The following is a 26,393-nucleotide window of genomic DNA, read 5'->3' on the forward strand; positions in this document are numbered from 1 at the left end:
TTCTGCCAGTTTTCTTTGAAAGAAATCAATGGGCTTATTGACGTGACTGGGGTGTGTGGTCTCTAGGTGTCTTCTTAATTTGTTGGGTCTCATGCTGTCTGCTGCTAGCGGTTTAAGACACAGAACACACATGGGTCTCTCCTCTGCCCCCACCGCCGTTGCCGTGAATCCAAGAGCAAGATACCCTTCATCATATTTCCTTTTTGGTTGGCTTTTTGGTTGATGAGGCCCGTCTGGTTTGTGTCTCTCTGCTGGCGCTGGTTCGACAACTTTTGTGGTCCGTGTCACAAATTTATCCATGTTGTTATTGCCTCCGCTCGTCTGCTACCCATCGGCGCGAAAGTTTCCCTCCCACAAACGGCTTCTGTCCAATCCTACGTTAGCAACCGTAACTATGCACAAGAGTCCAGTCAAGCTTTCGGCAAATGTTGAGTTCCTTTCGTTTGAACTTCGCCAACATTTAATCTGGTGAATGTATCTTTCAAAAAGGTTATTGTAAAAAAAATTATAAAGATAGGCATAAAAGGGAAATATTTCCTCCCGTTTGGCGCGCCCCACCTGTCACGTCTCTATTCCCCACCAGTAGGGCGCGCCCCACACTTTGAGAACCGCGGAGTTAGCCTGTTGTGCACATAAACAGCACTGCATTATGGTATGTTTTTAAAATGTTAAATGTTACATTATTTCACTCTTTTTTTTAACAAACCTGCTTCCTCTGTACATATATGTAGAATCCCAGCCTCTGTAACCTCTGGTGTAGTTAGCTTATAGACTTTTAGCACCGTCAGTGTCAACTGCTTAATTTGTGGTAGTGGGGGACTGCGTTCGCGCTCTCCCCTGATAAACTTGTTCAAAGAAAAATATAAATTCTGAGAGCTTAAGGTAGAAACAGTTACATGGAACAGTTTTTCACATCAGTTTACATTGGTTCAATCTTGATTTTGTTACTTGTTTTTTTTTGTTAACAACAGATATTAATTGTTGGGGAGACTGGAGCAGGGAAAAGCTCCAGTGGAAACAGCATCCTGGGAAGAGATGAATTCACTGCGGAGATCAGTCCGTCCTCAGGTAACACAGAAGCTCCACTCTGCTTTGGGATTTTAGCTTTTAACTGCAGAACTGTTCATATACAAGCTGAACCAGAGGAAAGTGGAGTTGAAAGATGAGACTATTGTGCGAATTAGTTGTTCACGTATGTTTTTAAAATGTGTTCAACTGTCGACAGCCGGCTTTATCACTTTATGTTTATGCATTTAGCTTTTATCCAAAGCAACTTACAAATGAGGATATAACGATGCAGCTAACAGCAAAGCTAACAATAAGCTACATAGAAGGAACACCATTAGCCAGGCTCTGTCAGAGGTGACAGTGTAGAAATGGAGTGCAGGCATAGAGGGAAGCACAGGTTAAGTGGCAGATTAAATTTATACACCTGAACAGGGACTTGTGGATCCTCAAATTAGACGTCTGATGCTCTGCCGACTGAGCTGAAGCAGGGGAGCAGTAGTCTGTATTTGAGGCGGAAGAAGAGGGAAAAGGGTGAAGGAGAAAAATGAAGGAAAAGAAGACGTTTTGAGAAAATGAGTGGGGAAAAAAATGGAAGGAACTTGTAGTTATTTGTGTTTCTGCTGTCCATTTCAAGTAAAAGCACACAGTCTGGTGTATTCATTTGAGAAATCTAAGCTAACTTGACTCTCTGCTGTAGAATAGTGCAGGAGGCTCTCGATCCAAAGGTTGCCGGTTCGATTCCATCATTGGACATGAGACAAACTTTTACCAAGTGTTATCAAATGTAATTTTTAAATTTCTGAATTGAGTACTGCAACATTGTAGTCGTCTTCTATGAATGAGTTGAAAAAAAACTGAAGACACTCACTGAAATGTAACAAATGTATTACTAATTTCACACACACACAAACACTCAGAAACACGTGTGAAATTAAACCTGAAGCAATAAAAACAGGAATAAATTAAATTCAAAATAGAAAAAAAAAGATATATAACATAAATAAAGTAAAAGCAATAAATGAACAAATATAGAAAATAATTAAATTTAGGAAACATTACAACAAGAGCAACAAGAGTACAATAATAAAATAGAATGAATAAAGAAATGATAAATACCAAAATAAAATACATACAATAAATAAACAAAAAATGGAAAATGTTTAAAGTTATTAATTTCTTTCTTTATTAAGTCATTTAGAACAAGAAACAATATAAAATAGAATAAAAAGATAACTAAAACAAAACAAAATAAATACAATAAATTAACAAAAGAAACTAATTAGAACAGTAAATTAAGACATTTTTTTCTTTTAAAACTATTTACATGCATATTGACATGTAAAGAATGATCTGAAACCATTTTTTTTCTTCCTCCCTCTTTCTCCTCATCTCCTGCATCCATTCTTCCAGAGACATTCTGTTCTTTTTGGGACAGTATATATTCCCATAATACTGCCCATGACCATTTTCTTTTATGCGCGGCAGGTGGCACTGACGCCATTAGTTTTTTTCCACTGTGCGGGTGCACTTACGCTCTCCGGGTTGGCGGAGGTGAGGGCAGGGGACCAGACGGCACAATCTGTTTGTTTCCAGTTGAGATGACAAACACAACTGGCACAATGAAGGGGCTTAAAAGTACAGGAGCTGGAGGTGGTGGCTGACTGAACACCTGCCTCTGAGCTGCTGACTTCTGCTTATCCACTGCCTGTCCAGCTGTACTCTGGGGAGTCAGGCAGGTTGACCCCTTGCAGCAGAATGCTACTGTCCTGCCTCTTCAGCCTCTTATTGCGCCACTGAGTCAGTGTTGTTTGATTGCACTACTCTGCAGTTGTTTGATCAAGTGTTTCCCAGGATTTTAGGAGACTGTGGTGGGAGAGTCTCCGACCCTCGGGGGATTTAATGTGTGTGTACGTTTTTAAGCCTGATGGATCACACTTAAGTGCATTTTGAGACCATGGATATAAATTGCTGTATATGAACATACGTTGATAAATAAGAACTTACAAAGGCATATCAGAAGTATTTTAAATTTAATTCAGAATAAAACAATACCAAAAACTAACTCAGTTGCTGAAGTTTATTAGGGAGGTCTGATTTCACCTAAAAATGAAGATAACTGCAATTAATCAAAAGGAATGAAAGCAGGAGGTGCCTTTGGAACACACATTTTGTACCCTAGTCTGGTTATGTATCCAGTTCCCTGTAAATGGATTAAATATTAGGCACACCTCTCAGAAACTCTGGTCATGCCATTTTGCCTTACTCGATTCATTGTGGAGAAGTCTCTCTCACAGTTTACCCTGGAAACTGGGTTGACCAGCGCAACTGCTGCCAAGTGGCTCAGCAGGGGGTAGATTTGTCCCCATTCATCACACTCACTTGCCAGGAGAGTCACAACTTCAGATTGGTTCTTGTCCTAGAAAAAAATATTTTAGAGAGATGTTGATTATTTATATTGCACAAGTTTTGCCTTGATCTTGAATTGAATAATTAAGTTATTTAAAGTTGGAGATACATCAAAAAAGTGTTTATTTAAATCAGGAGGGGAGAACATACATTAAAAAGCCGGTGCACCCGGTGGAAAGCGACCGACGCCGCAGGCCGTGGAGAAGCCATTCCACAGCGTGGGTGGAGCCCGTAGAAATATACCGTTTTTTCACGACCATACGGCGCACCGTACTAAAAGGCGCAGTCTCAGTGGTGTGCCGTTACTGTGTTTTTAACACACATAAGGCGCACCTAATTATAGGGCGTGAGTTTTATATACAATCCACACAAGCATACAAGTTTTTGTATTTAAAAATAGATCGGGAGCAAAACTGAGTTTGTTTGTGCTTTATTTAAAACACGGTTGAACAAGCAAGTGTGCGTCATAACTCAAACCCATCGAAGTCTTCATCTTCTGTTTCTGCATTGAACAGCTGTGCTAAATCGCCATCAAACATGCCAGGTTCACTGTCTTCACTGTAAAAGCCGTGTGGCTCCTCGGAAATGATGCCGGCTTTTGCGAAAGCTCGAACAACAGTGCTAGCAGACACGTTAGCCCAAGCATCTACAATCCACTCACAAGCTGTGGCGTAACTTGCCCGGCGTTGCCTTCCACCCTTAGTGAAACTATGGTCTCCATCAGTCATCCATTGCTCCCACGCCGCTCGCAGTCTGACTTTGAACGGCCGATTCACACCAATGTCCAGCGGTTGGAGTTCCTTTGTCAGGCCTCCCGGAATGATAGCAAGCTCAGAGTTCGTTTGCTTAACTTGTGTTTTCACATCGGCTGTGAGATGGGCACGCATAGAGTCACAGATCAACAGCGATGGCGATGCGTGGAAAAAACCACCTGGTCTTCTTACATACACCTCCCGCAGCCACTCTTTCATCATTTCCTCATCCATCCAGCCCTTTTCATTTGCCTTACTGATAACTCCAGCTGGAAACTTCTCTTTAGGCAAAGTCTTTCTCTTAAAAATCACCATAGGCTGCAGTTTCTGTCCATTAGCATGGCAGCCTAGCACAACAGTAAAAGAAGACTTCTCGTACCCCGTTGTGCGTATCGCTACCGCGCTGGTCCCAGTCTTCTCCACAGTGTGACTCACCGTGATGTCGAAAGTCCATATCCATCATCCATATTAGTGATGTGGCTGGGCTGGATGTGTTTATCGGTGATATGTTTAAAGCAGTAGGAGCGGAAGCTGGCCAGCTTTTCATTATAATCCGCTGGAAGTTTCTGCGCTACTGTAGTCCTGGTCCGGATGGAAAAATGGCACCGTTTCATGAAACGAAAGCACCAAGACGGACCTCCTTGGAAATGTTCGATTTTCATTTCTTCTGCTAGCGTTGCCGCTTTAAGTCGAATGGTGACCGTCGAAACGCTTCTCCCACTCGTTCTTTGCTCGATGATCCACTGCTCGAGTCTTTCCTCCAACTTGGGCCACCTCTCCTTATTTCCACGGAAACTCAGCTGCGTCTTCTTCACCTGTCGGAGCTCGTTTTCCAGCTTCCTCCACTTGCGAACCATCGATCCGTTGATCTTAAATTCTCTCGCGGCTGCTCGATTCCCATGTTCCTCCGCGTAGTTGATGGCCTTCAGTTTAAACACACACCCCTGTACTTTTATATACCGGTACAATCAACGTTCTCTACTATGTCCGCCTTACAACAACACTCCTGCGCAGGAGTGAGACACTGTCTGACAGGGCGCACTGCACTATAAGGCGCGCTGCACATTTTGAAGAAAATCTAAAACTTTTATGTGCGCCTTATGGTCGTGAAAATACGGTACAGTCCCTGTGTTTTAATTCCCGACTCGGAAACTCTCGAAAACTGCTGAGTTGGTGACACACAAGCCACGGTAACCTCATGTCATAAGTTAGGAAATCAGTCAGTGGGTCTGGATCAAAAGGAGCTGACAGCACTGGGTAGAGGGATGAGATAAATGGGGAGAAATAGCAGGAAATCAGCACCATGGAGGGCAGAAAGTTCGACTTGGTTTGATGAGATCAACAACATAGCCCACTGCTCCATTATCCAACTTGATGGCTTACTCTCTGCATGGGACTATTGTCCAAAAAAGAAGTTGCACTTACCTCAGAGTCAGACCCCCGCTCCGCAGTCCCGCTCCAGTGTCGTTGGAATCTGGGTCGCGCCAAATGCGTCAAGAAAAAAGTGACGTCTATGAGCGGGACGGGTGCAGTAATTAGCGCGCATTCTTCCTCTCGCTTGGTTACGGGCGGTAAGAAAGTACAGCTGTGGAATGGTCTGATAGACTGACAGATCTTTTTTTATTGTTATTGTTTTTCTCTTTCTCTCTCTCTCTCTAAACTTGTCTTCAGTCCAATCTCCCGTCCTGAGCGAGCCTGAGCGACTGTGGAAAGGAACGACTCCCTTTTAACAGGAAGAAACCTCTGGCAGGACCAGACTCAGGAAGGGTGGCCACCCGCCTCAACCAGCTGGGGTTTGACTACTCAAAAGCCTGCACACCCAGGCCATTTTCTCTCAAACATGGTAGAAACACTACTTTCCAAAAGAATGATTAAAATGGACTTTTTGATGATTAACATCAACTAAAAAATGATAATGGATAAATCTATCTATTATTTGTCTGTTGGAATTCTCAACAGTAGGCACGGCAACAGTTTCCGTAGTGTAGCGGTTATCACGTTCGCCTCACACGCGGAAGGTCTTTGCTTGCTCCAACTCTGTTTATTTCATTCTTGTGTGTAGATGTATGACTGCACGTTACTGATGGCAACATCAACATATTCATAATTATGGATAGGAGGGAGCCTCATCTGCTATTCTTGACATGCTGGAAAGAAAACAGCAAATGTTCTGCATCGTACAAAAGCGGATCCCGCCCTGCGTCCTATGAGCTGTCCCCAGGCACCACTCTGGAGCTCTGTGAGAATGCATTTCCAGCAGATAATCTCTGTCATAAAGTCATTTTTTGGACGTTTTCAAGAGATTCTCCAATGCTGAGGTGTGAAACGGACTTTGGTGAACTACCAGCTGCTCAGTGAAAATGGCACCCTTCCTGTCAAGGAATCGAACCCCATTCCTCCGCGTGACAGGCGGATTCTAACCTTTGACCAGCGAAGATACAGAATTTGTTGCTTAACTGTCGTGCCCATATTAAGAATACAAGCTGTAAGAGCACCGCTGAAAAATTTAACCTTTATGTTGTCATGCATTTGCATGACTAAGAGCATAGTTTGCCTGTGGAAGGGGTTCCATGGTGTAAAGGTCAGCACTCTGGACTTTGAATCCAGTGATCCGAGTTCAAATCTCGGTGGAACCTTCAGGTGTGCTGTCATGTTTGTGTTCTGGAAAGAAGATGAGTGAATGAGGTTAGTCAGTTATCCAGTCACACCAGAGTGTGTGATTGACCAATTCCAAAGAGAGGGCTTAAATTGGTTAATGTTGAAAAAGTGGAACATTCAGCTGAGAGTTTCTGTGCTATTTGCCTTCTCACCTCTGGGTGTCACTAATTGAATCTATTTGGTTTCTTCTTGCATATTCATTTGCAATGCATATATTTTTCCATGCTCTCCATTTGGAATTTGGACACAGAAGCCAAAGGAGAAGGAAACAGGAAAAACAATCCCATGGTAACAATCAGCAACAAGGAGAACTACTCAAAAGCCTGCACAATTAACCCGGTGCCCACCCATGGGCCAACCAATCATCCAATCAAGGAGCAGCAATTTCTGCCGGCCGGGATCTGAGCGCCAACTCCATGCGGTGCGCACAAGTTTGTACTGATTTAGGAAAAAGAGGATTGTACAATTTTACTCCTTGGTATGGATACTCTTTCAAAAAAGTCCAAAAAATAAAATATGTGGTTGATAAAACTGTGTGACTCAGTCCTTCAACACAAAAGGCAGGCAAAGGAAAATCAGCTGTCCTCTCTATCTAATCATAGGAGCAAGGCAGTAACTACCATAGAGGACACCGAGGTCGTGTCCTCTGTATTTTTAATTTTTATTTTGTTGCTGAAATTGTGGTGATTTTATATTTGAAGAGCCAAGAGTAGCGCTGTTTAATAAAACAGTGGCTCAGTTTGGGCAGACGTGCTGCGCGTCATCGACAACATGCACTGTCGCTATGGTAACTACCACACAAGTCGGACTTTGATGTTGTTACCGTTAGTGAGTCAGTCAGTCACACCTGTCACTGAAAGAGGAGCACATCAAGCTAAACATGTAGGTGGAGAGCAGTTTAAGTGGTAGATGACTGTGAGAAAAAATGCATTTTGATGTGGAGATATTTGTATTGCAGCCCAGCGTCCTACTCAGATAGCAAGGAAACATGAATCAAAGTTTAATTTGTATATATTATCCCTCTGTCCCGGGACAGTTCATTCCTTTTTATTCCTAATCCATGACTTGATGAAATTCATTCTCCAGTTTTACATTGTAACTCATTTGCAAATCATTTAGGATGAGGCTGATGTTCTCTGATAACAAACTAAACAAATAAACCTAAAAGTCATTATGATGTTGTTTTTGTTCCTTTAAGACTCTGAAAATGGCCAGATTTAAATAATGAAATTAAATAAATTTCCAGGGGAGCCCCGAACCCGACTAGAAGTTCTGACTCATGACCTCAGTATTTTTTGGGCCTCTGCACCTAAAACCTCACTCAGGTAAAAGAATCAAAGTGTCATCAGCAACATTTACTAACACTTCCACCAGTAAAAGTATTTATTCTGCAGAGCAGCTCTCAGCGTTTGCTGTTAGATATAAAGTTGCCTGTTTGACAGTTTAAAGTGGCGGCACGTGCACTTTTTCTACCATCCAAGTACTAACCAGGCCCGACCCTGCTTAGCTTCCTAGATCTGACGAGATCGGGCGTGTTCAGGGTGGTATGGCCGTAAGCGAGAGAATCAGTCACAAATCAGCTTATTATAGATGCTGAAACAACATCTATCACTGTGTTCTGACTTCTAAAATATAATGTAACTGTTTAAAAATGAGCAATTTGTGATGATTTCATCTAACTAAGCAGCCTCAGTCTCTCTGTGTGACGCTGAACACAAAACTACACACAGGGAACAGAAGAGGTCGACAGACACTAAGTTATCTGAGAGTCTCACTTTCAGCTGCAGAGAACCAACATGAGAGAGAAGAACATGTGCAGGATCAACATCAGCCTCTCAAGCCAATTAGGTGAAAAACTAAAAGAAACATATGGTTCAAGCAGCTATATAATAGATATTTGTTACGGTGACTTTTGCTTACGGCCACACCACCCTGAACACGCCTGGTTAGTACTTGGATGGGAGACCGCTTGGGAATACCAGGTGCTGTAAGCTTTTTCTCTTCTCTCTCCCACCTGCATGTCTTTTGTTGCAACGTCTGATCACCCTGTGACACATGAGGAAGTTGGTCATCTTCAGCTGCTGCTGCTTTGTTGGCAGACACGAAGTGATCTGAGAGTCTCAGTTTCAACTGCAGGTAATAATCACATCAGGGATGAAGATGTGCCCACTACAAGTTAGCCTTTCTCGGCAATTATCTGGTTACATCGAGGAACTGTATGATTCCAGTACCTATATAATGCAAATTTGTCACAGACATTGTCGCTTACGGCCACACCACCCTGAAAATACCCAACCTAGTCTGATCTCGGAAGCCAAGCAGGGCTGGGCCTGGTTAGTACTTGGATGGGAGACTGCTTGGGAATACCAGGTGCTGTAAGCTTTTTCTCTTCTCTCTCCCACCTGCATGTCTTTTGTTGCAACGTCTGATCACCCTGTGACACATGAGGAAGTTGGTCATCTTCAGCTGCTGCTGCTTTGTTGGCAGACACGAAGTGATCTGAGAGTCTCAGTTTCCGCTGGAGAGAATAATCACGACAGGGAAGAAGATGTGCCCACTACATATCATTCTTTCTCGGCAATTATCTGGTTACATAGAGGAACTGTATGATTCCAGTACCTATATAATGCACATTTGTCACAGACATTGTCGTCTACGGCCACACCACCCTGAACATGCCCGACCTCGTCTGATCTCGGAAGCCAAGCAGGGTTGGGCCTGGTTAGTACTTGGATGGGAGACTGCTTGCGAATACCAGGTGCTGTCAGCTTTTTCTCTTCTCTCTACCCCCTGCATGTCTTTTGTTGCAACGTCTGATCACCCTGTGACACATGAGGAAGTTGGTCATCTTCAGCTGCTGCTGCTTTGTTGGCAGACACGAAGTGATCTGAGAGTCTCAGTTTCAGCTGGAGAGAATAATCACGACAGGGAAGAAGATGTGCCCACTACAAGTTAGCCTTTCTCGGCAATTATCTGGTTACATCGAGGAACTGTATGATTCCAGTACCTATATAATGCACATTTGTCACAGATATTGTTGCTTACGGCCACACCACCCTGAACATGCCCGACCTCGTCTGATCTCAGAAGCCAAGCAGGGTTGGGCCTGGTTAGTACTTGGATGGAAGACCGCTTGGGAATACCAGTTGCTGTAAGCTTTTTCTCTTCTCTCTACCACCTGCATGTTTTTTGTTGCAACGTCTGATCACCATGTGACACATGAGGATGTTGGTCATCTTCGGCTGCTGCTGCTTTGTTGGCAGACACGAAGTGATCTGAGAGTCTCAGTTTCAACTGCAGGTAATAATCACATCAGGGATGAAGATGTGCCCACTACAAGTTAGCCTTTCTCGGCAATTATCTGGTTACATCGAGGAACTGTATGATTCCAGTACCTATATAATGCACATTTGTGACAAACATTGTTGCTTACGGCCACACCACCCTGAATATGCCCGACCTCGTCTGATCTCAGAAGCCGAGCAGGGTTGGGCCTGGTTAGTACTTGGATGGGCGACAGCTTGGGAATACCAGGTGCTGTAAGCTTTTAGTCTTCTCTCTACCACCTGCATGTCTTTTGTTGCAACGTCTGATCACCCTGTGACACGTGAGGAAGTTGGTCATCTTCAGCAGCTGCTGCTGCTTTGTTGGCAGACACGAAGTGATCTGAGAGTCTCAGTTTCCGCTGGAGAGAATAATCACGACAGGGAAGAAGATGTGCCCACTACATATCATTCTTTCTCGGCAATTATCTGGTTACATAGAGGAACTGTATGATTCCAGTACCTATATAATGCACATTGTTCACCAATGTTGTTGCTTACGGCCACACCACCCTGAACATGCCCGACCTCGTCTGATCTTGGAAGCCAAGCAGGGTTGGGCCTGGTTAGTACTTGGATGGAAGACCGCTTGGGAATACCAGTTGCTGTAAGCTTTTTCTCTTCTCTCTACCACCTGCATGTCTTTTGTTGCAACGTCTGATCACCCTGTGACACATGAGGAAGTTGGTCATCTTCAGCTGCTGCTGCTTTGTTGGCAGACACGAAGTGATCTGAGAGTCTCAGTTTCAGCTGGAGAGAATAATCACGACAGGGAAGAAGATGTGCCCACTACAAGTTAGCCTTTCTCGGCAATTATCTGGTTACATCGAGGAACTGTATGATTCCAGTACCTACATAATGCACATTTGTCACAGGCATTGTTGCTTACGGCCACACCACCCTGAATATGCCCGACCTCGTCTGATCTTGGAAGCCAAGCAGGGTTGGGCCTGGTTAGTACTTGGATGGAAGACCGCTTGGGAATACCAGTTGCTGTAAGCTTTTTCTCTTCTCTCTACCACCTGCATGTTTTTTGTTGCAACGTCTGATCACCATGTGACACATGAGGATGTTGGTCATCTTCGGCTGCTGCTGCTTTGTTGGCAGAAACGAAGTGATCTGAGAGTCTCAGTTTCAACTGGAGAGAATAATCACGACAGGGAAGAAGATGTGCCCACTACATATCAGCCTTTCTTGGCAATTATCTGGTTACATAGAGGAACCTTATGATTCCAGTACCTATATAATGCACATTGTTCACCAATATTGTTGCTTACGGCCACACCACCCTGAACATGCCCGACCTCGTCTGATCTCGGAAGCCAAGCAGGGTTGGGCCTGGTTAGTACTTGGATGGGAGACTACATGGGAATACCAGGTGCTGTAAGCTTATTCTCTTCTCTCTCCCACCTGCATGTCTTTTGTTGCAACGTCTGATCACCCTGTGACACATGAGGAAGTTGGTCATCTTCAGCTGCTGCTGCTTTGTTGGCAGACACGAAGTGATCTGAGAGTCTCAGTTTCCGCTGGAGAGAATAATCACGACAGGGAAGAAGATGTGCCCAATACGCATCAGCCTTTCTCGGCAATTATCTGGTTACATAGAGGAACTGTATGATTCCAGTACCTATATAATGCACATTTGTCACAGACATTGTCGCTTATGGCCAAACCACCCTGAACATGCCCGACCTCGTCTGATCTCGGAAGCCAAGCAGGGTTGGGCCTGGTTAGTACTTGGATGGGAGACTGCTTGCGAATACCAGGTGCTGTCAGCTTTTTCTCTTCTCTCTACCCCCTGCATGTCTTTTGTTGCAACGTCTGATCACCCTGTGACACATGAGGAAGTTGGTCATCTTCAGCTGCTGCTGCTTTGTTGGCAGACACGAAGTGATCTGAGAGTCTCAGTTTCAACTGCAGGTAATAATCACATCAGGGATGAAGATGTGCCCACTACAAGTTAGCCTTTCTCGGCAATTATCTGGTTACATCGAGGAACTGTATGATTCCAGTACCTATATAATGCAAATTTGTGACAGACATTGTCGCTTACGGCCACACCACCCTGAAAATACCCGACCTAGTCTGATCTCGGAAGCCAAGCAGGGTTAGGCCTGGTTAGTACTTGGATGGGAGACTGCTTGGGAATACCAGGTGCTGTAAGCTTTTTCTCTTCTCTCTACCCCCTGCATGTCTTTTGTTGCAACGTCTGATCACCCTGTGACACATGAGGAAGTTGGTCATCTTCAGCTGCTGCTGCTTTGTTGGCAGACACGAAGTGATCTGAGAGTCTCAGTTTCAATTGCAGGTAATAATCACATCAGGGAAGAAGATGTGCCCGATACAAGTTAGCCTTTCTCGGCAATTATCTGGTTACATCGAGGAACTGTATGATTCCAGTACCTACATAATGCACATTTGTCACAGGCATTGTTGCTTACGGACACACCACCCTGAAAATACCCGACCTCGTCTGATCTCGGAAGCCAAGCAGGGTTGGGCCTGGTTAGTACTTGGATGGGAGACTGCTTGGGAATACCAGGTGCTGTAAGCTTTTTCTCTTCTCTCTCCCACCTGCATGTCTTTTGTTGCAACGTCTGATCACCCTGTGACACATGAGGAAGTTGGTCATCTTCAGCTGCTGCTGCTTTGTTGGCAGACACGAAGTGATCTGAGAGTCTCAGTTTCCGCTTGAGAGAATAATCACGACAGGGAAGAAGATGTGCCCAATACGCATCAGCCTTTCTCGGCAATTATCTGGTTACATAGAGGAACTGTATGATTCCAGTACCGATATAATGCACATTTGTGACAGACATTGTTGCTTACGGCCACACCACCCTGAATATGCCCGACCTCGTCTGATCTCGGAAGCCAAGCAGGGTTGGGCCTGGTTAGTACTTGGATGGGGGCCGCTTGGGAATACCAGGTGCAGTAAGCTTTTTCTCTTCTCTCTACCACTTGCATGTCTTTTGTTGCAACGTCTGATCACCCTGTGACACATGAGGACGTTGTTCATCTTCAGCTGCTGCTGCTTTGTTGGCAGACACGAAGTGATCTGAGAGTCTCAGTTTCAACTGCAGGTAATAATCACATCAGGGAAGAAGATGTGCCCGATACAAGTTAGCCTTTCTCGGCAATTATCTGGTTACATCGAGGAACTGTATGATTCCAGTACCTACATAATGCACATTTGTCACAGGCATTGTTGCTTACGGACACACCACCCTGAAAATACCCGACCTCGTCTGATCTCGGAAGCCAAGCAGGGTTGGGCCTGGTTAGTACTTGGATGGGAGACTGCTTGGGAATACCAGGTGCTGTAAGCTTTTTCTCTTCTCTCTCCCACCTGCATGTCTTTTGTTGCAACGTCTGATCACCCTGTGACACATGAGGAAGTTGGTCATCTTCAGCTGCTGCTGCTTTGTTGGCAGACACGAAGTGATCTGAGAGTCTCAGTTTCCGCTGGAGAGAATAATCACGACAGGGAAGAAGATGTGCCCACTACAAGTTAGCCTTTCACGGCAATTATCTGGTTACATAGAGGAACCTTATGATTCCAGTACCTATATAATGCACATTGTTCACAGACATTCTTGCTTACGGCCACACCACCCTGAACATACCCAACCTCGTCTGATCTCGGAAGCCAAGCAGGGTTGGGCCTGGTTAGTACTTGGATTGGAGACTGCTTGGGAATAACAGGTGCTGTAAGCTTTTTCTCTTCTCTCTACAAACTGCATGTCTTTTGTTGCAACGTCTGATCACCCTGTGACACATGAGGACGTTGGTCATCTTCAGCTGCTGCTGCTTTGTTGGCAGACACGAAGTGATCTGAGAGTCTCAGTTTCAACTGCAGGTAATAATCACATCAGGGATGAAGATGTGCCCAATACGCATCAGCCTTTCTCGGCAATTATCTGGTTACATAGAGTAACCGTATGATTCCAGTACCTATATAATGCACATTTGTCACAAGCATTGTTACTTACAGCCACACCACCCTGAATATGCCCGACCTCGTCTGATCTCGGAAGCCAAGCAGGGTTGGGCCTGGTTAGTACTTGGATGGGAGACCGCTTGGGAATACCAGGTGCTGTAAGCTTTTTCTCTTCTCTCTACCACCTGCATGTCTTTTGTTGCAACGTCTGATCACCCTGTGACACATGAGGAAGTTGGTCATCTTCAGCAGCTACTGCTTTGTTGGCAGACACGAAGTGATCTGAGAGTCTCAGTTTCCGCTGGAGAGAATAATCACGACAGGAAAGAAGATGTGCCCAATACGCATCAGCCTTTCTCGGCAATTATCTGGTTACATAGAGTAACCGTATGATTCCAGTACCTATATAATGCACATTTGTGACAGACATTGTTGCTTACGGCCACACCACCCTGAACATGCCCGACCTCGTCTGATCTCGGAAGCCAAGCAGGGTTGGGCCTGTTTAGTACTTGGATGGGAGACTACTTGGGAATACCAGGTGCTGTAAGCTTTTTCTCTTCTCTCTACCACCTGCATGTCTTTTGTTGCAACGTCTGATCACCCTGTGACACATGAGGACGTTGGTCATCTTCAGCTGCTGCTGCTTTGTTGGCAGACACGAAGTGATCTGAGAGTCTCAGTTTCAACTGCAGATAATAATCACATCAGGGATGAAGATGTGCCCACTACATATCAGCCTTTCTCGGTAATTATCTGGTTACATAGAGGAACTGTATGATTCCAGTACCTATATAATGCACATTTGTCACAGACATTGTTGCTTACGGCCACACCACCCTGAACATGCCCGACCTCGTCTGATCTCGGAAGCCAAGCAGGGTTGGGCCTGGTTAGTACTTGGATGGGCGACAGCTTGGGAATACCAGGTGCTGTAAGCTTTTAGTCTTCTCTCTACCACCTGCATATCTTTTGTTGCAACGTCTGATCACCCTGTGACACATGAGGACGTTGGTCATCTTCAGCTGCTGCTGCTTTGTTGGCAGCCACAAAGTGATCTGAGAGTCTCAGTTTCAACTACAGATAATAATCACATCAGGGATGAAGATGTGCCCACTACAAGTTAGCATTTCTCGGCAATTATCTGGTTACATAGAGGAACCGTATGATTCCAGTACCTATATAATGCACATTGTTCACAGATATTGTTGCTTACGGCCACACCACCCTGAATATGCCCGACCTCGTCTGATCTCGGAAGCCAAGCAGGGTTGGGCCTGGTTAGTACTTGGATCGGAGACAGCTTGGGAATACCAGGTGCTGTAAGCTTTTAGTCTTCTCTCTACCACCTGCATGTCTTTTGTTGCAACGTCTGATCACCCTGTGACACATGAGGAAGTTGGTCATTTTCAGCTGCTGCTGCTTTGTTGGCAGACACGAAGTGATCTGAGAGTCTCAGTTTCAACTGCAGATAATAATCACATCAGGGATGAAGATGTGCCCACTACATATCAGCCTTTCTCGGCAATTATCTAGTTACACAGAAGAATTGTATGATTCCAGTACCTATATAATGCACATTGTTCACCAATATTGTTGCTTACGGCCACACCACCCTGAATATGCCCGACCTCGTCTGATCTCGGAAGCCAAGCAGGTTTAGCCCTGGTTAGTACTTTGATGGGAGACTGCTTGGGAATACGAGGTGCTGTAAGCTTTTTCTCTTCTCTCTACCACCTGCATGTCTTTTGTTGCAACGTCTGATCACCCTGTGACACATGAGGAAGTTGGTCATCTTCAGCTGCTGCTGCTTTGTTGGCAGACACGAAGTGATCTGAGAGTCTCAGTTTCCGCTGGAGAGAATAATCACGACAGGGAAGAAGATGTGCCCAATACGCATCAGCCTTTCTCGGCAATTATCTGGTTACATAGAGGAACTGTATGATTCCAGTACCTATATAATGCACATTTGTCACAGATATTGTTGCTTACGGCCACACCACCCTGAACATGCCCGACCTCGTCTGATCTCGGAAGCCAAGCAGGGTTGGGCCTGGTTAGTACTTGGATGGGAGACCGCTTGGGAATACCAGGTGCTGTAAGCTTTTTCTCTTCTCTCTACCACATGCATGTCTTTTGTTGCAACGTCTGATCACCCTGTGACACATGAGGACGTTGGTCATTTTCAGCTGCTGCTGCTTTGTTGGCAGAAACGAAGTGATCTGAGAGTCTCAGTTTCAACTACAGATAATAATCACATCAGGGATGAAGATGTGCCCACTACATATCAGCCTTTCTCGGTAATTATCTGGTTACATAGAGGAACTGTATGATTCCAGTACCTATATAATGCACATTTGTCACAGACATTGTTTCTTACGGCCACACCACCCTGAACATGCCCGACCTCATCTGATCTCGGAAGCCAAGCAGGGTTGGGCCTGGTTAGTACTTGGATGGGAGACTGCTTGGGAATACCAGGTGCTGTAAGCTTTTTCTCTTCTCTCGACCACCTGCATGTCTTTTGTTGCAACGTCTGATCACCCTGTGACACATGAGGACGTTGGTCATCTTCAGCTGCTGCTGCTTTGTTGGCAGCCACAAAGTGATCTGAGAGTCTCAGTTTCAACTACAGATAATAATCATATCAGGGATGAAGATGTGCCCACTACAAGTTAGCATTTCTCGGCAATTATCTGGTTACATAGAGGAACCGTATGATTCCAGTACCTATATAATGCACATTGTTCACAGATATTGTTGCTTACGGCCACACCACCCTGAATATGCCCGACCTCGTCTGATCTCGGAAGCCAAGCAGGGTTGGGCCTGGTTAGTACTTGGATCGGAGACAGCTTGGGAATACCAGGTGCTGTAAGCTTTTAGTCTTCTCTCTACCACCTGCATGTCTTTTGTTGCAACGTCTGATCACCCTGTGACACATGAGGAAGTTGGTCATTTTCAGCTGCTGCTGCTTTGTTGGCAGACACGAAGTGATCTGAGAGTCTCAGTTTCAACTGCAGATAATAATCACATCAGGGATGAAGATGTGCCCACTACATATCAGCCTTTCTCGGCAATTATCTAGTTACACAGAAGAATTGTATGAATCCAGTACCTATATAATGCACATTGTTCACCAATATTGTTGCTTACGGCCACACCACCCTGAATATGCCCGACCTCGTCTGATCTCGGAAGCCAAGCAGGTTTAGCCCTGGTTAGTACTTGGATGGGAGACTGCTTGGGAATACGAGGTGCTGTAAGCTTTTTCTCTTCTCTCTACCACCTGCATGTCTTTTGTTGCAACGTCTGATCACCCTGTGACACATGAGGAAGTTGGTCATCTTCAGCTGCTGCTGCTTTGTTGGCAGACACGAAGTGATCTGAGAGTCTCAGTTTCCGCTGGAGAGAATAATCACGACAGGGAAGAAGATGTGCCCAATACGCATCAGCCTTTCTCGGCAATTATCTGGTTACATAGAGGAACTGTATGATTCCAGTACCTATATAATGCACATTGTTCACAGATATTGTTGCTTACGGCCACACCACCCTGAATATGCCCGACCTCGTCTGATCTCGGAAGCCAAGCAGGGTTGGGCCTGGTTAGTACTTGGATCGGAGATAGCTTGGGAATACCAGGTGCTGTAAGCTTTTTCTCTTCTCTCTACCACCTGCATGTCTTTTGTTGCAACGTCTGATCACCCTGTGACACATGAGGAAGTTGGTCATTTTCAGCTGCTGCTGCTTTGTTGGCAGACACGAAGTGATCTGAGAGTCTCAGTTTCAACTGCAGATAATAATCACATCAGGGATGAAGATGTGCCCACTACATATCATTCTTTCTCGGCAATTATCTGGTTACATAGAGGAAATGTATGATTCCAGTACCTATATAATGCACATTGTTCACCAATGTTGTTGCTTACGGCCACACCACCCTGAATATGCCCGACCTCGTCTGATCTTGGAAGCCAAGCAGGGTTGGGCCTGGTTAGTACTTGGATGGAAGACCGCTTGGGAATACCAGTTGCTGTAAGCTTTTTCTCTTCTCTCTACCACCTGCATGTCTTTTGTTGCAACGTCTGATCACCCTGTGACACATGAGGAAGTTGGTCATCTTCAGCTGCTTCTGCTTTGTTGGCAGACACGAAGTGATCTGAGAGTCTCAGTTTCAGCTGGAGAGAATAATCACGACAGGGAAGAAGATGTGCCCACTACAAGTTAGCCTTTCTCGGCAATTATCTGGTTACATCGAGGAACTGTATGATTCCAGTACCTACATAATGCACATTTGTCACACGCATTGTTGCTTACGGCCACACCACCCTGAATATGCCCGACCTCGTCTGATCTTGGAAGCCAAGCAGGGTTGGGCCTGGTTAGTACTTGGATGGAAGACCGCTTGGGAATACCAGTTGCTGTAAGCTTTTTCTCTTCTCTCTACCACCTGCATGTTTTTTGTTGCAACGTCTGATCACCATGTGACACATGAGGATGTTGGTCATCTTCGGCTGCTGCTGCTTTGTTGGCAGAAACGAAGTGATCTGAGAGTCTCAGTTTCCGCTGGAGAGAATAATCACGACAGGGAAGAAGATGTGCCCAATACGCATCAGCCTTTCTCGGCAATTATCTGGTTACATAGAGGAACTGTATGATTCCAGTACCTATATAATGCACATTTGTCACAGACATTGTCGCTTATGGCCAAACCACCCTGAACATGCCCGACCTCGTCTGATCTCGGAAGCCAAGCAGGGTTGGGCCTGGTTAGTACTTGGATGGGAGACTGCTTGCGAATACCAGGTGCTGTCAGCTTTTTCTCTTCTCTCTACCCCCTGCATGTCTTTTGTTGCAACGTCTGATCACCCTGTGACACATGAGGAAGTTGGTCATCTTCAGCTGCTGCTGCTTTGTTGGCAGACACGAAGTGATCTGAGAGTCTCAGTTTCAACTGCAGGTAATAATCACATCAGGGATGAAGATGTGCCCACTACAAGTTAGCCTTTCTCGGCAATTATCTGGTTACATCGAGGAACTGTATGATTCCAGTACCTATATAATGCACATTTGTGACAGACATTGTCGCTTACGGCCACACCACCCTGAAAATACCCGACCTAGTCTGATCTCGGAAGCCAAGCAGGGTTAGGCCTGGTTAGTACTTGGATGGGAGACTGCTTGGGAATACCAGGTGCTGTAAGCTTTTTCTCTTCTCTCTACCCCCTGCATGTCTTTTGTTGCAACGTCTGATCACCCTGTGACACATGAGGAAGTTGGTCATCTTCAGCTGCTGCTGCTTTGTTGGCAGACACGAAGTGATCTGAGAGTCTCAGTTTCAATTGCAGGTAATAATCACATCAGGGAAGAAGATGTGCCCGATACAAGTTAGCCTTTCTCGGCAATTATCTGGTTACATCGAGGAACTGTATGATTCCAGTACCTACATAATGCACATTTGTCACAGGCATTGTTGCTTACGGACACACCACCCTGAAAATACCCGACCTCGTCTGATCTCGGAAGCCAAGCAGGGTTGGGCCTGGTTAGTACTTGGATGGGAGACTGCTTGGGAATACCAGGTGCTGTAAGCTTTTTCTCTTCTCTCTCCCACCTGCATGTCTTTTGTTGCAACGTCTGATCACCCTGTGACACATGAGGAAGTTGGTCATCTTCAGCTGCTGCTGCTTTGTTGGCAGACACGAAGTGATCTGAGAGTCTCAGTTTCCGCTTGAGAGAATAATCACGACAGGGAAGAAGATGTGCCCAATACGCATCAGCCTTTCTCGGCAATTATCTGGTTACATAGAGGAACTGTATGATTCCAGTACCGATATAATGCACATTTGTGACGGACATTGTTGCTTACGGCCACACCACCCTGAACATGCCCGACCTCGTCTGATCTCGGAAGCCAAGCAGGGTTGGGCCTGGTTAGTACTTGGATGGGCGACAGCTTGGGAATACCAGGTGCTGTAAGCTTTTAGTCTTCTCTCTACCACCTGCATGTCTTTTGTTGCAACGTCTGATCACCCTGTGACACATGAGGAAGTTGGTCATCTTCAGCTGCTTCTGCTTTGTTGGCAGACACGAAGTGATCTGAGAGTCTCAGTTTCAGCTGGAGAGAATAATCACGACAGGGAAGAAGATGTGCCCACTACAAGTTAGCCTTTCTCGGCAATTATCTGGTTACATAGAGGAACTGTATGATTCCAGTACCGATATAATGCACATTTGTGACAGACATTGTTGCTTACGGCCACACCACCCTGAATATGCCCGACCTCGTCTGATCTCGGAAGCCAAGCAGGGTTGGGCCTGGTTAGTACTTGGATGGGAGACCGCTTGGGAATACCAGGTGCAGTAAGCTTTTTCTCTTCTCTCTACCACTTGCATGTCTTTTGTTGCAACGTCTGATCACCCTGTGACACATGAGGACGTTGTTCATCTTCAGCTGCTGCTGCTTTGTTGGCAGACACGAAGTGATCTGAGAGTCTCAGTTTCCGCTGGAGAGAATAATCACGACAGGGAAGAAGATGTGCCCACTACAAGTTAGCCTTTCACGGCAATTATCTGGTTACATAGAGGAACCTTATGATTCCAGTACCTATATAATGCACATTTGTGACAGACATTGTTGCTTACGGCCACACCACCCTGAACATACCCAACCTCGTCTGATCTCGGAAGCCAAGCAGGGTTGGGCCTGGTTAGTACTTGGATTGGAGACTGCTTGGGAATAACAGGTGCTGTAAGCTTTTTCTCTTCTCTCTACAAACTGCATGTCTTTTGTTGCAACGTCTGATCACCCTGTGACACATGAGGACGTTGGTCATCTTCAGCTGCTGCTGCTTTGTTGGCAGACACGAAGTGATCTGAGAGTCTCAGTTTCAACTGCAGGTAATAATCACATCAGGGATGAAGATGTGCCCAATACGCATCAGCCTTTCTCGGCAATTATCTGGTTACATAGAGTAACCGTATGATTCCAGTACCTATATAATGCACATTTGTCACAACCATTGTTACTTACAGCCACACCACCCTGAATATGCCCGACCTCGTCTGATCTCGGAAGCCAAGCAGGGTTGGGCCTGGTTAGTACTTGGATGGGAGACCGCTTGGGAATACCAGGTGCTGTAAGCTTTTTCTCTTCTCTCTACCACCTGCATGTCTTTTGTTGCAACGTCTGATCACCCTGTGACACATGAGGAAGTTGGTCATCTTCAGCAGCTACTGCTTTGTTGGCAGACACGAAGTGATCTGAGAGTCTCAGTTTCCGCTGGAGAGAATAATCACGACAGGAAAGAAGATGTGCCCAATACGCATCAGCCTTTCTCGGCAATTATCTGGTTACATAGTGTAACCGTATGATTCCAGTACCTATATAATGCACATTTGTGACAGACATTGTTGCTTACGGCCACACCACCCTGAACATGCCCGACCTCGTCTGATCTCGGAAGCCAAGCAGGGTTGGGCCTGTTTAGTACTTGGATGGGAGACTACTTGGGAATACCAGGTGCTGTAAGCTTTTTCTCTTCTCTCTACCACCTGCATGTCTTTTGTTGCAACGTCTGATCACCCTGTGACACATGAGGACGTTGGTCATCTTCAGCTGCTGCTGCTTTGTTGGCAGACACGAAGTGATCTGAGAGTCTCAGTTTCAACTGCAGATAATAATCACATCAGGGATGAAGATGTGCCCACTACATATCAGCCTTTCTCGGTAATTATCTGGTTACATAGAGGAACTGTATGATTCCAGTACCTATATAATGCACATTTGTCACAGACATTGTTGCTTACGGCCACACCAACCTGAACATGCCCGACCTCGTCTGATCTCGGAAGCCAAGCAGGGTTGGGCCTGGTTAGTACTTGGATGGGAGACCGCTTGGGAATACCAGGTGCTGTAAGCTTTTTGTCTTCTCTCTACCACATGCATGTCTTTTGTTGCAACGTCTGATCACCCTGTGACACATGAGGACGTTGGTCATTTTCAGCTGCTGCTGCTTTGTTGGCAGAAACGAAGTGATCTGAGAGTCTCAGTTTCAACTACAGATAATAATCACATCAGGGATGAAGATGTGCCCACTACATATCAGCCTTTCTCGGTAATTATCTGGTTACATAGAGGAACTGTATGATTCCAGTACCTATATAATGCACATTTGTCACAGACATTGTTTCTTACGGCCACACCACCCTGAACATGCCCGACCTCGTCTGATCTCGGAAGCCAAGCAGGGTTGGGCCTGGTTAGTACTTGGATGGGAGACTGCTTGGGAATACCAGGTGCTGTAAGCTTTTTCTCTTCTCTCGACCACCTGCATGTCTTTTGTTGCAACGTCTGATCACCCTGTGACACATGAGGACGTTGGTCATCTTCAGCTGCTGCTGCTTTGTTGGCAGCCACAAAGTGATCTGAGAGTCTCAGTTTCAACTACAGATAATAATCATATCAGGGATGAAGATGTGCCCACTACAAGTTAGCATTTCTCGGCAATTATCTGGTTACATAGAGGAACCGTATGATTCCAGTACCTATATAATGCACATTGTTCACAGATATTGTTGCTTACGGCCACACCACCCTGAATATGCCCGACCTCGTCTGATCTCGGAAGCCAAGCAGGGTTGGGCCTGGTTAGTACTTGGATCGGAGACAGCTTGGGAATACCAGGTGCTGTAAGCTTTTAGTCTTCTCTCTACCACCTGCATGTCTTTTGTTGCAACGTCTGATCACCCTGTGACACATGAGGAAGTTGGTCATTTTCAGCTGCTGCTGCTTTGTTGGCAGACACGAAGTGATCTGAGAGTCTCAGTTTCAACTGCAGATAATAATCACATCAGGGATGAAGATGTGCCCACTACATATCAGCCTTTCTCGGCAATTATCTAGTTACACAGAAGAATTGTATGAATCCAGTACCTATATAATGCACATTGTTCACCAATATTGTTGCTTACGGCCACACCACCCTGAATATGCCCGACCTCGTCTGATCTCGGAAGCCAAGCAGGTTTAGCCCTGGTTAGTACTTGGATGGGAGACTGCTTGGGAATACGAGGTGCTGTAAGCTTTTTCTCTTCTCTCTACCACCTGCATGTCTTTTGTTGCAACGTCTGATCACCCTGTGACACATGAGGAAGTTGGTCATTTTCAGCTGCTGCTGCTTTGTTGGCAGACACGAAGTGATCTGAGAGTCTCAGTTTCCGCTGGAGAGAATAATCACGACAGGAAAGAAGATGTGCCCAATACGCATCAGCCTTTCTCGGCAATTATCTGGTTACATAGAGTAACCGTATGATTCCAGTACCTATATAATGCACATTTGTGACAGACATTGTTGCTTACGGCCACACCACCCTGAACATGCCCGACCTCGTCTGATCTCGGAAGCCAAGCAGGGTTGGGCCTGTTTAGTACTTGGATGGGAGACTACTTGGGAATACCAGGTGCTGTAAGCTTTTTCTCTTCTCTCTACCACCTCCATGTCTTTTGTTGCAACGTCTGATCACCCTGTGACACATGAGGACGTTGGTCATCTTCAGCTGCTGCTGCTTTGTTGGCAGACACGAAGTGATCTGAGAGTCTCAGTTTCAACTGCAGATAATAATCACATCAGGGATGAAGATGTGCCCACTACATATCAGCCTTTCTCGGTAATTATCTGGTTACATAGAGGAACTGTATGATTCCAGTACCTATATAATGCACATTTGTCACAGACATTGTTGCTTACGGCCACACCACCCTGAACATGCCCGACCTCGTCTGATCTCGGAAGCCAAGCAGGGTTGGGCCTGGTTAGTACTTGGATGGGAGACCGCTTGGGAATACCAGGTGCTGTAAGCTTTTTGTCTTCTCTCTACCACATGCATGTCTTTTGTTGCAACGTCTGATCACCCTGTGACACATGAGGACGTTGGTCATTTTCAGCTGCTGCTGCTTTGTTGGCAGAAACGAAGTGATCTGAGAGTCTCAGTTTCAACTGCAGATAATAATCACATCAGGGATGAAGATGTGCCCACTACATATCAGCCTTTCTCGGTAATTATCTGGTTACATAGAGGAACTGTATGATTCCAGTACCTATATAATGCACATTTGTCACAGACATTGTTGCTTACGGCCACACCACCCTGAACATGCCCGACCTCGTCTGATCTCGGAAGCCAAGCAGGGTTGGGCCTGGTTAGTACTTGGATGGGAGACTGCTTGGGAATTCCAGGTGCTGTAAGCTTTTTCTCTTCTCTCGACCACCTGCATGTCTTTTGTTGCAACGTCTGATCACCCTGTGACACATGAGGACGTTGGTCATCTTCAGCTGCTGCTGCTTTGTTGGCAGCCACAAAGTGATCTGAGAGTCTCAGTTTCAACTACAGATAATAATCATATCAGGGATGAAGATGTGCCCACTACAAGTTAGCATTTCTCGGCAATTATCTGGTTACATAGAGGAACCGTATGATTCCAGTACCTATATAATGCACATTGTTCACAGATATTGTTGCTTACAGCCACACCACCCTGAATATGCCCGACCTCGTCTGATCTCGGAAGCCAAGCAGGGTTGGGCCTGGTTAGTACTTGGATCGGAGACAGCTTGGGAATACCAGGTGCTGTAAGCTTTTTCTCTTCTCTCGACCACCTGCATGTCTTTTGTTGCAACGTCTGATCACCCTGTGACACATGAGGAAGTTGGTCATCTTCAGCTGCTGCTGCTTTGTTGGCAGACACGAAGTGATCTGAGAGTCTCAGTTTCCACTGCAGGTAATAATCACATCTGGGATGAAGATATGCCCACTACATATCAGCCTTTCTCGGCAATTATCTGGTTACATAGAGGAACCGTATGATTCCAGTACCTATATAATGCACATTTGTCACAGACATTGTTGCTTACGGCCACACCACCCTGAACATGCCCGACCTCGTCTGATCTCGGAAGCCAAGCAGGGTTGGGCCTGGTTAGTACTTGGATGGTAGACCGCTTGGGAATACCAGGTGCTGTAAGGTTTTTCTCTTCTCTCTACCACATGCATGTCTTTTGTTGCAACGTCTGATCACCCTGTGACACATGAGGAAGTTGGTCATCTTCAGCTGCTGCTGCTTTGTTGGCAGACACGAAGTGATCTGAGAGTCTCAGTTTCAACTGCAGGTAATAATCACATCAGGGATGAAGATATGCCCACTACATATCAGCCTTTCTCGGCAATTATCTGGTTACATAGAGGAACCGTATGATTCCAGTACCTATATAATGCACATTTGTCACAGACATTGTTGCTTACGGCCACACCACCCTGAACATGCCCGACCTCGTCTGATCTCGGAAGCCAAGCAGGGTTGGGCCTGGTTAGTACTTGGATGGGAGACCGCTTGGGAATACCAGGTGCTGTAAGGTTTTTCTCTTCTCTCTACCACATGCATGTCTTTTGTTGCAACGTCTGATCACCCTGTGACACATGAGGAAGTTGGTCATCTTCAGCTGCTGCTGCTTTGTTGGCAGACACGAAGTGATCTGAGATTCTAAGTTTCAACTGCAGATAATAATCACGTCAGGGAAGAAGATGTGCCCACTACAAGTTAGCCTTTCTCGGCAATTATCTGGTTACATAGAGGAACTGTATGATTCCAGTACCTATATAATGCACATTTGTCACAGACATTGTTGCTTACGGCGACACCACCCTGAACATGCCCGACCTCGTCTGATCTCGGAAGCCAAGCAGGGTTGGGCCTGGTTAGTACTTGGATGGGAGACCGCTTGGGAATACCAGGTGCTGTAAGGTTTTTCTCTTCTCTCTACCACATGCATGTCTTTTGTTGCAACGTCTGATCACCCTGTGACACATGAGGAAGTTGGTCATCTTCAGCTGCTGCTGCTTTGTTGGCAGACACGAAGTGATCTGAGAGTCTCAGTTTCAACTGCAGGTAATAATCACATCAGGGATGAAGATGTGCCCACTACATATCAGCCTTTCTTGGCAATTATCTGGTTACAGAGTGTAACCGTATGATTCCAGTACCTATATAATGCACATTTGTCACAGACATTGTTGCTTACGGCCACACCACCCTGAACATGCCCTACCTCGTCTGATCTCGGAAGCCAAGCAGGGTTGGTCCTGGTTAGTACTTGGATGGGAGACTACTTGGGAATACCAGGTGCTGTAAGCTTTTTTTCTTCTCTCTACCATCTACATGTCTTTTGTTGCAACGTCTGATCACCCTGTGACACATGAGGAAGTTGGTCATCTTCAGCTGCTGCTGCTTTGTTGGCAGACACGAAG

The 26,393-nt window shown here is 45.6% G+C and overlaps 1 protein-coding gene, 26 non-coding genes and 20 pseudogenes across 27 annotated transcripts in view; 46 read left to right on the plus strand and 1 right to left on the minus strand.

Moving 5' to 3' along the window:
- The window catches only part of LOC140301715 (NLR family CARD domain-containing protein 3-like), a 483,071-nt gene that overhangs the window by 162,220 nt on the left and 294,458 nt on the right, over positions 1-26,393 (minus strand). The window lies entirely within an intron of this gene.
- Positions 6,731-6,802, plus strand: trnaq-uug (transfer RNA glutamine (anticodon UUG)). The gene has a single exon. It is a non-coding gene; the product is annotated as a tRNA-Gln (tRNA).
- Positions 9,088-9,206, plus strand: LOC140300810 (5S ribosomal RNA; annotated as a pseudogene).
- LOC140313155 (5S ribosomal RNA) lies at positions 9,476-9,594 on the plus strand (annotated as a pseudogene).
- Positions 9,864-9,982, plus strand: LOC140310145 (5S ribosomal RNA; annotated as a pseudogene).
- LOC140278156 (5S ribosomal RNA) lies at positions 10,252-10,370 on the plus strand (annotated as a pseudogene).
- Positions 10,643-10,761, plus strand: LOC140303233 (5S ribosomal RNA; annotated as a pseudogene).
- Positions 11,031-11,149, plus strand: LOC140301551 (5S ribosomal RNA; annotated as a pseudogene).
- LOC140305934 (5S ribosomal RNA) lies at positions 11,419-11,537 on the plus strand. The gene has a single exon (XR_011915387.1). It is a non-coding gene; the product is annotated as a 5S ribosomal RNA (ribosomal RNA).
- On the plus strand, positions 11,807-11,925 carry LOC140300093 (5S ribosomal RNA; annotated as a pseudogene).
- LOC140299423 (5S ribosomal RNA) lies at positions 12,195-12,313 on the plus strand (annotated as a pseudogene).
- Positions 12,583-12,701, plus strand: LOC140292507 (5S ribosomal RNA). Its single transcript, XR_011912557.1, has one exon. It is a non-coding gene; the product is annotated as a 5S ribosomal RNA (ribosomal RNA).
- LOC140301186 (5S ribosomal RNA) lies at positions 12,971-13,088 on the plus strand (annotated as a pseudogene).
- On the plus strand, positions 13,358-13,476 carry LOC140292519 (5S ribosomal RNA). The gene has a single exon (XR_011912559.1). It is a non-coding gene; the product is annotated as a 5S ribosomal RNA (ribosomal RNA).
- LOC140298755 (5S ribosomal RNA) lies at positions 13,746-13,864 on the plus strand (annotated as a pseudogene).
- Positions 14,134-14,252, plus strand: LOC140316810 (5S ribosomal RNA). The gene has a single exon (XR_011917347.1). It is a non-coding gene; the product is annotated as a 5S ribosomal RNA (ribosomal RNA).
- Positions 14,522-14,640, plus strand: LOC140295086 (5S ribosomal RNA). Its single transcript, XR_011912837.1, has one exon. It is a non-coding gene; the product is annotated as a 5S ribosomal RNA (ribosomal RNA).
- LOC140298141 (5S ribosomal RNA) lies at positions 14,910-15,028 on the plus strand. The gene has a single exon (XR_011913815.1). It is a non-coding gene; the product is annotated as a 5S ribosomal RNA (ribosomal RNA).
- Positions 15,298-15,416, plus strand: LOC140297859 (5S ribosomal RNA). The gene has a single exon (XR_011913558.1). It is a non-coding gene; the product is annotated as a 5S ribosomal RNA (ribosomal RNA).
- On the plus strand, positions 15,686-15,804 carry LOC140293082 (5S ribosomal RNA; annotated as a pseudogene).
- LOC140296960 (5S ribosomal RNA) lies at positions 16,074-16,192 on the plus strand. Its single transcript, XR_011913014.1, has one exon. It is a non-coding gene; the product is annotated as a 5S ribosomal RNA (ribosomal RNA).
- LOC140292035 (5S ribosomal RNA) lies at positions 16,462-16,580 on the plus strand. Its single transcript, XR_011912509.1, has one exon. It is a non-coding gene; the product is annotated as a 5S ribosomal RNA (ribosomal RNA).
- LOC140297861 (5S ribosomal RNA) lies at positions 16,850-16,968 on the plus strand. The gene has a single exon (XR_011913559.1). It is a non-coding gene; the product is annotated as a 5S ribosomal RNA (ribosomal RNA).
- On the plus strand, positions 17,238-17,356 carry LOC140292020 (5S ribosomal RNA; annotated as a pseudogene).
- Positions 17,626-17,744, plus strand: LOC140299571 (5S ribosomal RNA; annotated as a pseudogene).
- Positions 18,014-18,132, plus strand: LOC140301556 (5S ribosomal RNA; annotated as a pseudogene).
- On the plus strand, positions 18,402-18,520 carry LOC140301559 (5S ribosomal RNA; annotated as a pseudogene).
- Positions 18,790-18,908, plus strand: LOC140300095 (5S ribosomal RNA; annotated as a pseudogene).
- On the plus strand, positions 19,178-19,296 carry LOC140299424 (5S ribosomal RNA; annotated as a pseudogene).
- Positions 19,566-19,684, plus strand: LOC140292531 (5S ribosomal RNA). Its single transcript, XR_011912561.1, has one exon. It is a non-coding gene; the product is annotated as a 5S ribosomal RNA (ribosomal RNA).
- LOC140298142 (5S ribosomal RNA) lies at positions 19,954-20,072 on the plus strand. The gene has a single exon (XR_011913816.1). It is a non-coding gene; the product is annotated as a 5S ribosomal RNA (ribosomal RNA).
- LOC140289593 (5S ribosomal RNA) lies at positions 20,342-20,460 on the plus strand. Its single transcript, XR_011912270.1, has one exon. It is a non-coding gene; the product is annotated as a 5S ribosomal RNA (ribosomal RNA).
- LOC140298766 (5S ribosomal RNA) lies at positions 20,730-20,848 on the plus strand (annotated as a pseudogene).
- On the plus strand, positions 21,118-21,236 carry LOC140316855 (5S ribosomal RNA). The gene has a single exon (XR_011917348.1). It is a non-coding gene; the product is annotated as a 5S ribosomal RNA (ribosomal RNA).
- Positions 21,506-21,624, plus strand: LOC140295098 (5S ribosomal RNA). Its single transcript, XR_011912838.1, has one exon. It is a non-coding gene; the product is annotated as a 5S ribosomal RNA (ribosomal RNA).
- LOC140291082 (5S ribosomal RNA) lies at positions 21,894-22,012 on the plus strand. The gene has a single exon (XR_011912419.1). It is a non-coding gene; the product is annotated as a 5S ribosomal RNA (ribosomal RNA).
- LOC140297382 (5S ribosomal RNA) lies at positions 22,282-22,400 on the plus strand. The gene has a single exon (XR_011913122.1). It is a non-coding gene; the product is annotated as a 5S ribosomal RNA (ribosomal RNA).
- LOC140297862 (5S ribosomal RNA) lies at positions 22,670-22,788 on the plus strand. Its single transcript, XR_011913560.1, has one exon. It is a non-coding gene; the product is annotated as a 5S ribosomal RNA (ribosomal RNA).
- On the plus strand, positions 23,058-23,176 carry LOC140292021 (5S ribosomal RNA; annotated as a pseudogene).
- Positions 23,446-23,564, plus strand: LOC140295110 (5S ribosomal RNA). Its single transcript, XR_011912839.1, has one exon. It is a non-coding gene; the product is annotated as a 5S ribosomal RNA (ribosomal RNA).
- LOC140297083 (5S ribosomal RNA) lies at positions 23,834-23,952 on the plus strand. Its single transcript, XR_011913026.1, has one exon. It is a non-coding gene; the product is annotated as a 5S ribosomal RNA (ribosomal RNA).
- LOC140280404 (5S ribosomal RNA) lies at positions 24,222-24,340 on the plus strand. Its single transcript, XR_011909404.1, has one exon. It is a non-coding gene; the product is annotated as a 5S ribosomal RNA (ribosomal RNA).
- LOC140298071 (5S ribosomal RNA) lies at positions 24,610-24,728 on the plus strand. Its single transcript, XR_011913750.1, has one exon. It is a non-coding gene; the product is annotated as a 5S ribosomal RNA (ribosomal RNA).
- Positions 24,998-25,116, plus strand: LOC140298084 (5S ribosomal RNA). The gene has a single exon (XR_011913763.1). It is a non-coding gene; the product is annotated as a 5S ribosomal RNA (ribosomal RNA).
- On the plus strand, positions 25,386-25,504 carry LOC140289804 (5S ribosomal RNA). The gene has a single exon (XR_011912290.1). It is a non-coding gene; the product is annotated as a 5S ribosomal RNA (ribosomal RNA).
- LOC140297649 (5S ribosomal RNA) lies at positions 25,774-25,892 on the plus strand. Its single transcript, XR_011913366.1, has one exon. It is a non-coding gene; the product is annotated as a 5S ribosomal RNA (ribosomal RNA).
- On the plus strand, positions 26,162-26,280 carry LOC140309758 (5S ribosomal RNA; annotated as a pseudogene).

Source organism: Leuresthes tenuis, unplaced genomic scaffold (genome assembly GCF_036924035.1).
Source record: "Leuresthes tenuis unplaced genomic scaffold, fLeuTen1.0.hap1 SCAF_1, whole genome shotgun sequence".
Lineage (NCBI taxonomy): Eukaryota > Metazoa > Chordata > Actinopteri > Atheriniformes > Atherinopsidae > Leuresthes > Leuresthes tenuis.